General features: G+C 36.7%; 1 protein-coding gene across 2 annotated transcripts in view; it reads left to right on the top strand.

Annotated features, from left to right (window-relative positions):
• Positions 1-13761, top strand: part of RPGRIP1L (RPGRIP1 like) — a 99382-nt gene that overhangs the window by 64365 nt on the left and 21256 nt on the right. The gene's annotated exons all lie outside the window — the stretch shown is intronic.

Below are 13761 nucleotides of genomic sequence, written 5' to 3'. Positions count from 1 at the left end.
TAATTTTCCTGAAATGATTAATTGTATTCCTTTTCTTTAGAATTTCTACTTTATTTTTAAGAATTGCAATACTTATTTCAACTCTTAAAATCTCACATTCTTAGCTTAGTCTCTCTGCAGAACAAACCCATAAAACAGAACATTTCAGTTGTCACAGATGCCTCCGTAAAATAGAGAAATCCGTTGTTTCCATGATTGACAAATACAAACAGATGATTATAAATATAAACAGAACAACTCATCTGTCCAAAGTTTCATTATAATTATTATTATATAATTATTATAATAACATCATCTAACATATAGTGTACTGATATATGGAATCATTATTGCTCAAAAGTGATAAATTAAAAAAGGAATCTTGCATATGGTTGCCTGAAGACTTAATTATAGCATTTAGTTCAATTCAGTTTAATTCGTTTGCTTTGTCAAATCTGAAATTGTTAAATTATTTTATCAAAATAAATCAAATTATTTCAGTGAATAGAAATTCTCTACCCTCTACTGGAAATTTTTGATAATGGGAATCAATGGGAAAATGAGCCTCTTGTGTGGAATTTAGCTGTCTAGCCATTTGTATTAGTCAGTTTTCCAAAGAAACAGAACCAATAAGATAAATTTATATATAGAGAGAAAGAAAGTTACTAAAAGGAATTGTCTCTCGTGATTATGGAGAATATGGAGTCCCAAGATCTGCAGTCTACAAGCTGGAGACCCAAGGAAGTCAATGGCTTAGTTCCAGTCTGAGTTGGAAGACCTCAGAACTAGGAGAGCCCATGGTGTGAGTTCCTGTCCTAAAGCAGGCAGGCAGGAGACCTACAAAGAGTAGATGTTTCAGTTCGGTTCAAGGGCAAGAAAAGACCAATGTCCCAGCTCAAGGCAGCCGGGCAGGAAGAGTTCCCTATTACTCAGCCTTTTTGTTCTATTCAGGTCTTCAATTAATTGGATGAGGCCCCATCCACATTAGAGACTATAATCGGCTTTACTCAGTCTGCCAATTCAAATGTTAATCTCATCCAGAGACACCTTCACAGACTTACCCAGAATAATGTTTGACCAAATGTCTGGGTACCTCGTGGCCCAAACAAGTTGCATATAAATTTAACCATCACATCATTTTATTAAGAATACTCCATTCATTACATCAAGAGTAGTAAGCCTGCAAGCTTGATTCAGATATCTCTCTCACATGGTTCACATTTCTTTCTCAATAGTTCTGCAAGACTCTGCTTACTTTCATCACGATTTTTGAAAGGCTATATTGTTTAGCCTTTTGAACATAACAATATGAGATACTGAATCAGCCCTAGGGTCTACAGGACTAGTACCAAGGGGTATATTTATCTAGCCAATCTACAAACAGCACTCATCTCTCTTGTTATAACTCAGCGATTCCCAGGGATTCACCATCTGCAGTTTGTGATCACTCTTCCATAAGGAGGTAGATATAGTGTTCCGGCCCTGCCCTCAGGAAACATTACATTCATTGGGAAGATGTTTTCATGAAAAAGTCAAGTAGTAATTCAGCAGTTAAATTACAATATAAAACAATGTCAGGAGACAGTACCAATGATTAATAGTCAGATATTTGAGCTAAAGAATAAAGCTGTTTGGGACCTATCCTCCTCATTTTCCAAATGAGTAAACTGAGATTTTGAAATAAGGTGACTTGCTGACAATCATGCCACTAATTAAGGAAGTTCAGAGGAAGGAGAAATTTGGAGTGATTTTTCAATAGACTTCATTAAGGTTATGCCCACAAGCTGGCTCACCCACCCTTTCTCATAGTTTCGTGTCTGCTTTTTCTCATTTTAAGCTGACTTTTTCTGCTTCACTTGCTTACTGCCCAAAGATAGCCACACAGAACACCCAGCCCCAAGGAGAAGGATCTGATGAGCCACGTCTAGCCTCTGGATTGGGTCCATCGTTATCAGTTGTGCTCCTTTGACCCATTTAGCTGTGGCCAGTCACACAGTAGAAAGGAGTGTCCTGCTTTAACTGTGACAACTCAAAGATGTGGATATATGGCAGCAGGGAGAAAATCATGTGCATTTTCACTGCAGGCAGGGATGCACATTATGTTTCAGAAGTCAAGAATACACTAACTGGAGAAGCCTTTCTGTAGAAAGGGATAGAAGACTTCAGTTACAATGGTGAAGACTAAATGTTTTGGATTTTATCCAAGAGACACTAGGGAGACATTGCAACAGTTAATTTTATTTTCTAAACATTGTATTCATCATCTAAGAGTAACTTTCAAAGTATGGAGAAATGCTATCTAAATTATGTCATCTTAGACCAGTGATTTTCAACTGGGGGCAGTTTTGCCACCCAAGGGACGTTTTGGCAACGTCTGGAGGCATTTTTGGTTGTCACACTGGGAGGGACTACTACTGGCATCTAGTGGTTAGAAGTCAGGGCTGCTGCTAAACGTGCAGCAAAGCATAGGACCCACGACAAAGAACTATCTGGCCTAAAATGTCAATAGTGCTGAGGTTGAGAAGTCCTATATCAGACTTTCAACAGAATCATGTATATATTGACAACATTGCTAGCATCTCAGTGCAGTTATACAGTGCTCTTAACTAAGAGTAAAGAACTTTGATTTAACCAAGAAGTTTAGTGAAAGAGCTGTTCCTCTAAAATATTCAATTAATTCTAATGTACACATATATTTTTCCTTTGTAGTAAACTGGGTTTTTTCCTTATTACTTCCAGAAAAGTAATTTGTGTTACTTTGCTACAGCCTAATACAGCCTTCACTACCATTCCAAAATGTGATTTCCTATAATGGTTTTAGATGCTGTCTCAGAAGTGTGAATATCGTTTAAAGCAAGCGGCTATTTTAAGCAATGCTTTGTGCCTTGGTAGCCATTAATCAGCTCCCATGTGGTTTTAAAAATTCTACTTTTAGTAGAAGGTAATGACCAGAATCTTATGTTCATAGGTGAAATTTGGTTTTGTTAAATTATATAACAAATACAGTAAAATAGTATAATCTGTAAGCACAGAAACAAAATAAGAGATCATCATAATGTTGAAATACAGCATTTTCTAGTGATTGTACCAGTTTTTCTGTGTGCTACTTCTGCAAATCGTTTGATATGAGTCATGGAACCTTTTTCTTTACAGATTCTATAAGCAGTACAAAGAACCCCTGAATACGTTTCACTCAGATTCATCAGTTGTTAACATTTGTTCATACTCTTTTTTTAATCATTTCTCTTCTCTCTCCTATATATGCTTATATGCAGTATGTATACATCATAAACACACATTCTTACATACATAGTTGTAATGAATCATTTGATAGTTGCAGAGGTCATGCCCCTTTACCCCTAAATACCTCAGAATAATAATACTGTAATCTACAGTTCTTATTAAAATTTTGCCAGTTGTCCCAGTATTATCCTTTATAGCATGTTATTAATCTGGTCCAGGATCAAATCCAGATCACACATTGCATTTAGTTTTCATTCCTCTGTAGCCTCCTTTAATGCGTAATGGTTCCTCAGCCTTCCATTGAGTTGGTCTTTCATAACATTGACATTTTTTAGGAATGCAGGCCATTTATATTGTAAAATGTCCTTCAATTTGGATTTGTGTGATTCAGGTTATTCGTTTTGGTAGGAATACTACAGGAGCAATGCTGTGTCCTTTTCAGTGCATGATACCAGGAGACACAGGATGTCGTTTTATCTGATTGTTGGTAGTAACTTTTAAGCACAAAAATACTTGTGGCTCATTAGTTTCTTCTTTTGTCTCCTCTTTAAGAACTGCTTCAGGTAGAAATCTCAGGACAGGAATACATAGCTTTCTTTGGAAGGGAAGACACTACTGAGTGTCTAATATGTGCTAAGCACATGCTATGTAATATCTCCTTATAGTTCTCACAGCAATTCTTTATTCATTAGCATCTACTGTGTATCATACAAGAAACAATCCCTAGCCTCAAAAAATTCACAATCTAAGGCAAACACAATTACAATGCAGTGGTCAGCGCTAGGAGAATGGAATGCACAGCTGCTGTGGGAGCCTTCAGGAGGGGTGCCTAACTCAGCATGAGGGACCCTCATCAAGGATGGCTTCCTAGAGTCAGTGAAGCTTGAGCCAAGACTTGAAGATGATTAAGAATTAGTGGAAGCAGAGGAGGGGACATTATAGGCCAAAGAAACAAAAGCATAAGAATTTGAGAGAATGTGGAGCATGGCTTGTTCTGAGAATCAGAGCGGTTTTAGGATGGGCCAAGCCTATGGCACACATGGGGATCCCCAGGAGAATATGCTGAAAAGATAGTCATGTCCAGAGCATTGAGGCTTCTGTGTGTTATCTGAGGAGGTTGAAGTCTATCCTGAAGTTCTACGAGCGGCCAATGAGGATTTTTAAGGGAGGAGGAAGAAGATCAGTCATTCGTTAAACAGGTAGTGAGCATTGTCTGTCCCGAGCCTTATTCTAGGGACTGGGAATTTAGCAGTGAATAAGAGAAATAAGTCTCTTGCTCTTGTGGAGCTTGCACTCTTGAATCACATTTTAAAAGATCCTGCTATCAATAAAGTAAAGAATAGATTAGAGGCACAGGGACTAGTTAAAAAGTAATTAAATAACCCCACTCTGTGGTTACCTCCACTTTGTAGAAATTTTTTAAATTGCCTTTACCTATAGCTATAATGTCACAAAATTGAGAGTGAGAGTAGTGTCCTAGATAAACATCATTTATGCCAATTACCCTATGAATTTCAATTATCTACTACACTGTGTAAGCAATTTAAGATTATTCAGTTTCTTTTTTTCATGTTACAGAATCTGACAGCTCATAGTTATTTTTTAGAAATGTTGATCCTTAAAAGGAATCTAACAGATTTCCCAGGACTCAGACATATTACTTGGTTCTTCCTCTTTTCTTCATGTCTGTGATGTATAATTAATCATAGATTACTTCATTTTGTTTCATTTCATTTACAACATTTATGAGCTTCACTTTGTCAGAATGAAATGCTTGTCCCCTCCTTTCCTTTCCAAGGTGGCATAATTAATGTTAGCATCTTTTTTAACAGACTACACAAAGTTTAGTGGCTGGATTAAATCAAGTCATTAACATAATGTGCCACCCAATTTGCCCCTATCTCTCTTCGTTTCCAGGACATCAAAGTGCCACAGAGCACCAGTGTAATTGGGCCTTGCTGGCCTGTCAGGTTCCGTCAGCCTGATGACTGCTGCTTTTACTAAAAAGCTTCTAGGCATGATAATTACTGGGGGTGGGGGGTCTGAGAAATGTAAAACTTTGGACATTTCTCTATGAATATTTTATTAATTTGAATAATCAGAAGTTAACAGTATCAATTTGATGTATAATACATTGATTAAAAGCCTTGTTTTAGGTCCTCAAAATAGACATCAAAACCGAAAGTTTGCATCTGCCATAGCATTAAAAAAAAAAGAATTATCAATCCTTCTTTCACATTATTACTAATTTTACCATTTAAGCAATGCAGCTCTCAATTTTTACAACTAAATATATTGCCTTCAACTCACAGATTTCTTAAAGTGTGCCCACAGGTGAGAATGGGAGATCACAGGCTAAAGAGTAATGATCTTTTTTGTGCAATGCACATTTACATCTTTCTCCATTCCTACTAATAGCAGTTTTGTAAAAGCTGCCATATTCAATTGGACTGAAATTCAGTTCCACCCAGATGCCAGGTTCTCTTGAACTACATGAGCTGGCATTCCCAGGTGATCGCAGTAATGATGTCCAGCAAAATATGTTTTAAAGCTTTGAAAAGCAAAATGCATAAAGCAGCTCACCACTTTTAGCACTCATGTATTACACGTTGTTAAATCACTTCAGAATCAAAGATGATATCCTATCAGTGGGTAGAGTAAGCCCCTCCCACTGTTTTACATACGGAAGCTTAAGCTAGATGACCAGAAATGCTGGATTACTCTCCTGATATTGATTGCCTTTAAAACTATTTTTTATATTTTGTAACTTAATTATCTCTTACTAATATACCACGGACATCTTTCCATAGCAGTATACTCTATTTCTTTTTTTGCATATGCATAATATTACATTGTATAGCTGTACCATATTTATTTAAATAAGCACCTTTTGGTGGACCCTTTGGTTTCTATCAGTTTTTGCTAATACAGACATTTCCAGATTAAGTGCTTTTGTACAGAACATTTTTACACAAAATGTGTAGAAATTACTGTTTCCTCATATCATACTTCATGTCAAATTTATGAATAAGAAATACCTCACTGATGATTCCACTTAAAAAGAAGCAAACAAAAAGGTATATTTGTTCATACATAGTATATTTGTACATACATACATATGTATTTTTTTTTCACACACACACACTGTGTTTTATTTTTACAAGAGATAAATAAACTGACGCCAAGCATTGTAAATGGATGACCACAACAAAAGCAACAATGATTGCAATTACCAAACATGAAACACACTCATACTGTGTCATAATAGTGACATTCAGTCCAGGAATCCTCCACTGTAACAGCTCCTTTACTTTGCAGTGATAATTGATTTGTATATTTTTTGCCTCTGAGTCCTTGTGGGATATATATTTTTTTTATTCAAACAGAAAGTCACAAAAATTATAATCATCCTCATCAGTTCACTCAGTCCCATGTAATTAATTTTTTTTTCATCTTGATCTTTTGTTAGCACTTCTATGAATTCATCAGTTTTCCATTAGAGTTCTGAAAATGCTTATTCATTCAGTTCAGCAGTATAGTCAGTTACCAGAAACCTGTACTTGTCAGAGTCTTTGCCATGAATTCCTTGAAGATGAAACCCTTTTATAGGAACATTTTTGCAAAAGCAACAGAGTACACCCAGAACTGTCTGTAAATGACAAAAGACTTAAAAATGACCACAGTTAAAAATTTGATGAAAGTTCATGATAATGCAATTGACAAGGAAATTTAGTTATTTCTGAGATATACATTCTAAAGTAATAACTAGAATTATGACTTATAACATTATACCAGAACATATAAGATTTTTAGAAATTTCATGTAATGTCTGAAACATTTATGTTAACATATTTCCATACAAATAACCCAAAGAAAGTTTAGTATTAGTTGTTTTTTTTGTTTGTTTGTTTATACTGCAGGTTCTTATTAGTCATCAGTTTTATACACATCAGTGTATACATGTCAATCCCAATCGCCCAATTCAGCACACCACCATCCCCACCCCACCACAGTTTTCCCCCCTTGGTGTCCATACATTTGTTCTCTACATCTGTGTCTCAACTTCTGCCCTGCAAACCAGTTCATCTGTACCATTTTTCTAGGTTCCACATACATGTGTTAATATACAATATTTGTTTTTCTCTTTCTGACTCACTTCACTCTGTATGACAGTCTCTAGATCCATCCACGTCTCAACAAATGACTCAATTTCGTTCCTTTTTATGGCTGAGTAATATTCCATGGTATATATGTACCACAACTTCTTTATTCATTCATCTGTCGATGGGCATTTAGGTTGCTTCCATGACCTGGCTATTGTAAATAGTGCTGCAATGAACACTGGGGTGCATGTGTCTTTTTGAATTATGGTTTTCTCTGGGTATATGCCCAGGAGTGGGATTGCTGGATCCATACATATGTATTTTTATATGAGCATACAGATATAACATTTAGGTTTATGTAAGCAAAGAAAATGTCTGGAAGTATATAATCCAAATACTGTTAGCAATGAGTATCTCTGGGACATGGGTCAGGGCAAGGGTCAGCAAACTATGGCCCACGTGCCAAATCCAGCCCTCTACCTATTTTTATAAATAAAGTTTTATTGGAGCACAGCACACTCATCATTTACATATTGTCTGTGGCCACTTCACTGTACGAGAGCAGAGTTGAGTACTTGCAACAGAGACCATATAGCCTGGAATGTGAAAAATATTTGCTGTCTAGCCCTTACAGAAAAAAATTTGCCAAGCCCTGAGTTAAAGAATGGGTGGAAACAAGGAACTTCTATATTTTACTTTTTAGGATTTATGTTGTCGGATTATTTTTAGTGATGAATATAGATTGCTTCTAAAAAGGAAATAATTCGTTAGCTCATTCTGTACTAAAATGTTAAATAATAACTAAAGAACAGTTTAATATGAATTGTAGAAGCTTTTCTATAAATAGGAAGGGCCAACAAATAAAGGGTGAATCTTTTCTGGTTTAGAGCAGTGGTTCTCAAAGTGTGGTCCTCAGACCAGCAGCATCAGCATCTCCTGAGAATTTGTGACAGATGCAAATTCTTGGGCCCCACACTAGACCTAAGGAATCAGAAGCTCTGAGACTGGAGCCTGGAAATCTGTGTCTTGTCAAGCCTTTCAGGTCATTCTGGGGTGTGCTAAAATTTGAGAACCACAGCTTTAGGGAAAGGCAGTACTTCTCACCATGGCTGCATATTAGAACCACCTAGGAAACATTTCTAAATGCCAGGGCCCAGGCTCCACTCAGATCAGTTAGATCAGAATTTTGTTTAAAACTCCCCCAGTGGTACTGATGTGCAGCCAAAATTGAGAACCACTGTTCTATAACATCTGTTCTCAGTGATGGTGAAAGTAGAATAGCATATCAAAATAACCTGAAATTGAGGGTCATTTTTTAAATTCTCTCCTTCCTTCACAGTACTGCCATAGTAAGCCACTTTTAATGATGAAAATGTGTCATATCCCTCAGGTGTATTAGGACAGGAAAAAATATTCCAGTCATCGCTTTAGAACATGCGGTAACAAACTTCTGTAATTTGCTGACCATTACAGATACAGTAATTTACATGGTATATAAGGGAGACAGTGTTCTAAAAATAAGCATTCTTAACCCTAGCACGAGTCTGATCTCCATCACTGAAGTTTTCACTATTTATATTATTTGTTCAACGTAGTATCTTTTAACAGAACGTAATGAGAAAAGAAAGGTTACTGTCACCAATGGAAACTAGATTAGGTTTGTTTTGTTTGTTAAAAACATTACCGTTATTTGTGTGTGTGTGTTAATTCCCAATTTGGGAAGTGAAGTAGGGATCTAAAGTATCTCAGAAATAGTAAGCAGTATGTCGGAAATATGTATTAAATCACTACTTCTGTATTAATTGTTGTGTGTTAATTTTATAATGGTAGAGTATTCAACATGCAATGTATGATTTTTGTTGTTTTATGCTGTCATTGTATCTCAGCTGCTCAGGTGTCACTTAATAAATAAATACTTAACTATTAAAACTATTAAAATGGAATAATCTCTGTAAAAAGAAAAAGAAAAAACATTATTACTTCAACAGTTGAAGTTTCTCTTTACTCTTATTTCTCCCAAAAAGCTATTATTTTTTTAAAAATCAAAAACTTTTCAGTCAAAACTTGTATGAAGAGTGGATTTGATTCCCAATCAAATTCCTTCTAAGTAGAAGCTTTGGAGCCTAGTGTGAGGTCTAGGGGACTTATTTCGAGTCTTTGAGATGACTGTGCCAGCCCCCAGCCTGAAGAAGAGAAGTTGTAAGGATCGCCATTAATCGTTATGCAGCCTACCCTACTCACGTATGGCTCTGTCAATACCAATGGAGAGTTGGACTTTTTTTTTTTTTATAAATTTATTTATTTTATTTATTTATTTTTGGCTGCGTTGGGTCTTCGTTGCTGAGCATGGGCTTTCTCTAGTTGCTGTGAGCGGGAGCTACTCTTCTTTGCGATGCACGGGCTTCTCATTGCGGTGGCTTCTCTTGCTGCGGAGCACAGGCTCTAGGGTGCACGGGCTTCAGTAGTTTTGGCGCATGGGCTCTACAGCGCAGGCTCAGTAGTTGTGGCACATGGGCTTAGTTGCTCTGTGGCATGTGGGATCTTCCCAGACTCCGGGTCGAACCCATGTCCCTTGCATTGGCAGGCGGATTCTTAACCACTGCACCACCAAGGAAGTCCCAGTTTGACTTTTTTTTTTTTTAATTTTAATTTATTTTTTTGCTGTGTTGGGTCTTCGTTTCTGTGCGAGGGCTTTCTCTAGTTGTGGCAAGCGGGGGCCACTCTTCATAGCGGTGCGCGGGCCTCTCACTATCGCGGCCTCTCTTGTTGCAGAGCACAGGCTCCAGACACACAGACTCAGTAGTTGTGGCTCACTGGCCTAGTAGCTCCGCGGCATGTGGGATCCTCCCAGACCAGGGCTCGAACCCATGTCCCCTGCATTAGCAGGCAGATTCTCAACCACTGCGCCACCAGGGAAGCCCCCCTGCAGTTTGACTTTTTGAACCAACTATTTTGAGCTTGTCTTAGAGCTCACTTCAATTAAACTTTTATTCTTAAGGGGCATAGACATAGATCATCACCTTCTATTTCCATTTTGTGTCTATTGTTTTGTTGTAAAGTACCAGGTTCTACATACCTTGGCTCCTATAGGTAGGCTTTAATTATATTTATTTACACACACACATACACATATACAAAGTATTTTTATGCTGATAAAATAATACTCATGTAAACTTATATACCATTTGGGAAGTAACTTGATAATCCTACGAAGCTGACTTTCTCATACGTATCACCCAGCAATGCCAAGAGAACCACTCTCATACGCAAGAAAACATAAAAGAGTGTTCAATGCAACATCCTTTGTAACAGCACAAAATTTTAAACAACTTAATTGTTCATCAATAGAGAAATAAATAGACTAGAGATTATATAGACAATATAAATGGAATTCTATACAACAGTTAATATTAATGAATTAGATTTTAATTATAACCATGAATAAATCTCAAAAATATAGTATTGAGTGAAGAAATTGCAGAATGCTTAATAGACAGTGATACCATTCATATAAAATCTAAAAACAGAAAATAATATGTTGTTTATATATATATGCATACATAGTAGAAAATATAAAAGCTTGTTTGGGAATGATACACACCAACTTCAGGATAGTGGTTACCTCTGGGGGAAATGAGGAAGAAGGGGAAAGGAATTGGGAGGGGGCGCTTTTCCCTGTATCCGAAATATTTTATTTCTTCCACAGTAACAGCAAAAAGATTTAAATCAGATACAGCAAAAAGGTAACATCTGTTTAAGATGTTGAGTACTTGAATATGCCAAATTATTTTCTTTATAGTTTAAAAAGTTAAAGAAATGCTTATTCACTGTAGAATTAAGAATGAAATAAAACTCACATGCAATCTCACCATAGTGAGATTTAAATCTAACTGACTGAAGCAAGTTCCAAACCTTTATCAGAGGCTATTCTCAGTTAAGCAATACTGTGTTTAAGGGCTGTCAAGTTGAATTAGTTTTTAGAAGCCTAACAGTCCAACCCCATTGTGGCTGCTGTGATGGTTGAAACCAGAGGAAGAATTCAGCATGATCTTCTGAAGTACAACATAAAAAATTTAAGCATGCCAATAAAAGCCCAAGTAAATACTATAGAGAAATATGGCCTAAAATGTGAATTATAACATCAGTCAGGAAGCAGTAGTGGAACTGAGCCAAAATCATGAGAACTCTTAATGTTTTTTTTCTCTGAGAGTAATACAAGCTGTCATCACATTTCTAGATCATTCAATCACATAAAGTATAGTGTCCATCTATACAGACAACTAAAAAGAAGTTGCACACAGTTCTTATTTGAGTGATTTCTGTTACTGCTGTTCACCACAATCAGAAATTTTAAATGCTCTTTTTATATGTTGATGCTGACATCTTGCTAACTAGGGAAGCTAATAGGATAACTGGCGAAGAGGACACAAACAGTACTGAGAAGTAGCATCACACCTAGTAACATGTTCACACGCATAGAAAAGAAACAAAACAAGAAAAGCCCAAAGCCTGTCCTGGCTGGCTAACCTATGTATGAGCAGGGTGTAATACAGAGGTATGACCAGTTGTATTCCTCTAGTAATTCTGAACAGACATTATTCTGCATCCGTCTAAAAGGCTATGTTTCAGTCGCTGTCATTTGAAACAGTATATTGTTACCCCTTCCAGTTCTCCTAATTGAAATTTTTTCAGTATTTTATTATGAAAATTTTCAAACATACAGAGAACTTGAGCTCACAACAATACCCTACCCCTAGATTCTACAAAATTGATCGGTGTTTGTAATAGTATTATTTAATTAAAATCTAGAATGGCAAGATTTCTATACATTTTTCAACAGTTAATAATCACCAACTTCCCAAAACGTAGTAGATACAATCAATATTTGTTAAAGGTGAAAACACTAATAATTGCAGCCTCACATATTTCTGGCAATATATAAAAGATATTCTGAATAGATAGAGGACATTCAGCGTCCCTTGACTCTATATCATTAAGTATTTATTGAGAGCCAGATCCTAGAGAGGATGTTAAATAGCAAAAGATGAATAAGTTATGGTCCTGGCCTCCAGGAACTCACAGTCTACAGAGAGAGGCACATATGTAAACAAATCCGTGCAATACAATGTGACTAAAAAGTGCAGTGAGGGCCCAGAAGAGGAAGCAACTCAGTCTTGGAAATCAGTAATGCACTCATAAAAGGAGTACATGCATGCCCAGGGCCTCAAATAAGTGGAATTTTGTCTGATAGAGAAGATTTCAGATGCAAAAGCTCAGCAATATTAACAGTACACCACAGGTCTGGGGAAATGGCGAGAGTGTAGGGTAATAGGTTTTCAAGCAGAAATGTGATACCTGATTTGTTTTTAGGGAAAGAACTCTGCCACCAGAAGAAGAGTTGAGGCTGCAGGCAAGCAAGTAGACAGACAGGAGTGCCTCACCTCTCTTACAGCCATGAGAATGGAGCCTTTTTTTTTTTTTTTTTTTTGAGTGTGTACTGCATAATCACACCAGTGATGCAATAAGCAGGATAATAGTCCCTCTATAACTGAACTTAGAGCCTCGTACCACCCACCTGTCTGCTTACAGTTCTGCCAACCAGTTATTTTTTATGATTCCTTCTGATTTCTCCCTTCTTACTCTATAAAACTACTTTGTAATACTAGGAAACTGTTGAATTAGTTCCTTCCTCAGATCATGTGAGAACATAAAGAAGGAGTTTCTCTAGAGATAAAAATGAGAAAAAAAGAAAAAAAACGCATCTTGTTTTGTGTTTATATCTCCAGTAGCTGACACAGTGTTGAAATATCTTAAGCTTTCTGTAGCTCAGTGAAACATTGAAATATTTAGGAAGTAAAGTGAACAGGAATGAGTGATCTATAGGATATGGTGGATGTGAAAATGGAGATTTGCAAGAATGGCTCCAGGGTCTCCTGGTTCTGGGTGACCAGGTGGATGGTGATGTCATCACCTGAGATAACAAATATCTAGAGGATGAATGAGACTGGGGGAGAGAAGAGATCATGAGTTCATTTCTGACAGTAAGTTGGAGTTGTCTGCTAGTCAGTTGATGTGCTTCTTAATCTTGAAAATCTTCGTATATAATCTAGTTGAACTTTTGATTCACAGAGCCATGAGAACAACCAGAATTGTTCCAGCGTTGAAAAATAAGTTGGCTAGCCCAATTAGCCAAAATTTATAATGTTTAGAAATTGTTTATTCAGGGTGTGCTTCCCTAGATAGATACTGTTTGGAACTTATCACTTTTTGGATTTATTTTAGCTTGATTCATGTAGTATCAAAGGAACAAAGAAATGATAACTAATAACTCTGTCAGTTAAGTTAGGGAATTAAAAAGGACATGCTAGAGGTAATGAGGCTGGGTCAGGGTGGGGGGAATAACAGAAAAAAAAGAAAAAAAAAATCTAGACCAGAA

Source organism: Pseudorca crassidens, chromosome 20, assembly GCF_039906515.1.
Source record: "Pseudorca crassidens isolate mPseCra1 chromosome 20, mPseCra1.hap1, whole genome shotgun sequence".
In the NCBI taxonomy this organism is placed as follows: Eukaryota; Metazoa; Chordata; class Mammalia; order Artiodactyla; family Delphinidae; genus Pseudorca; species Pseudorca crassidens.
Note: the sequence above shows the minus strand (reverse complement) of the source record. Positions and strands in the feature narration are given on the sequence as shown.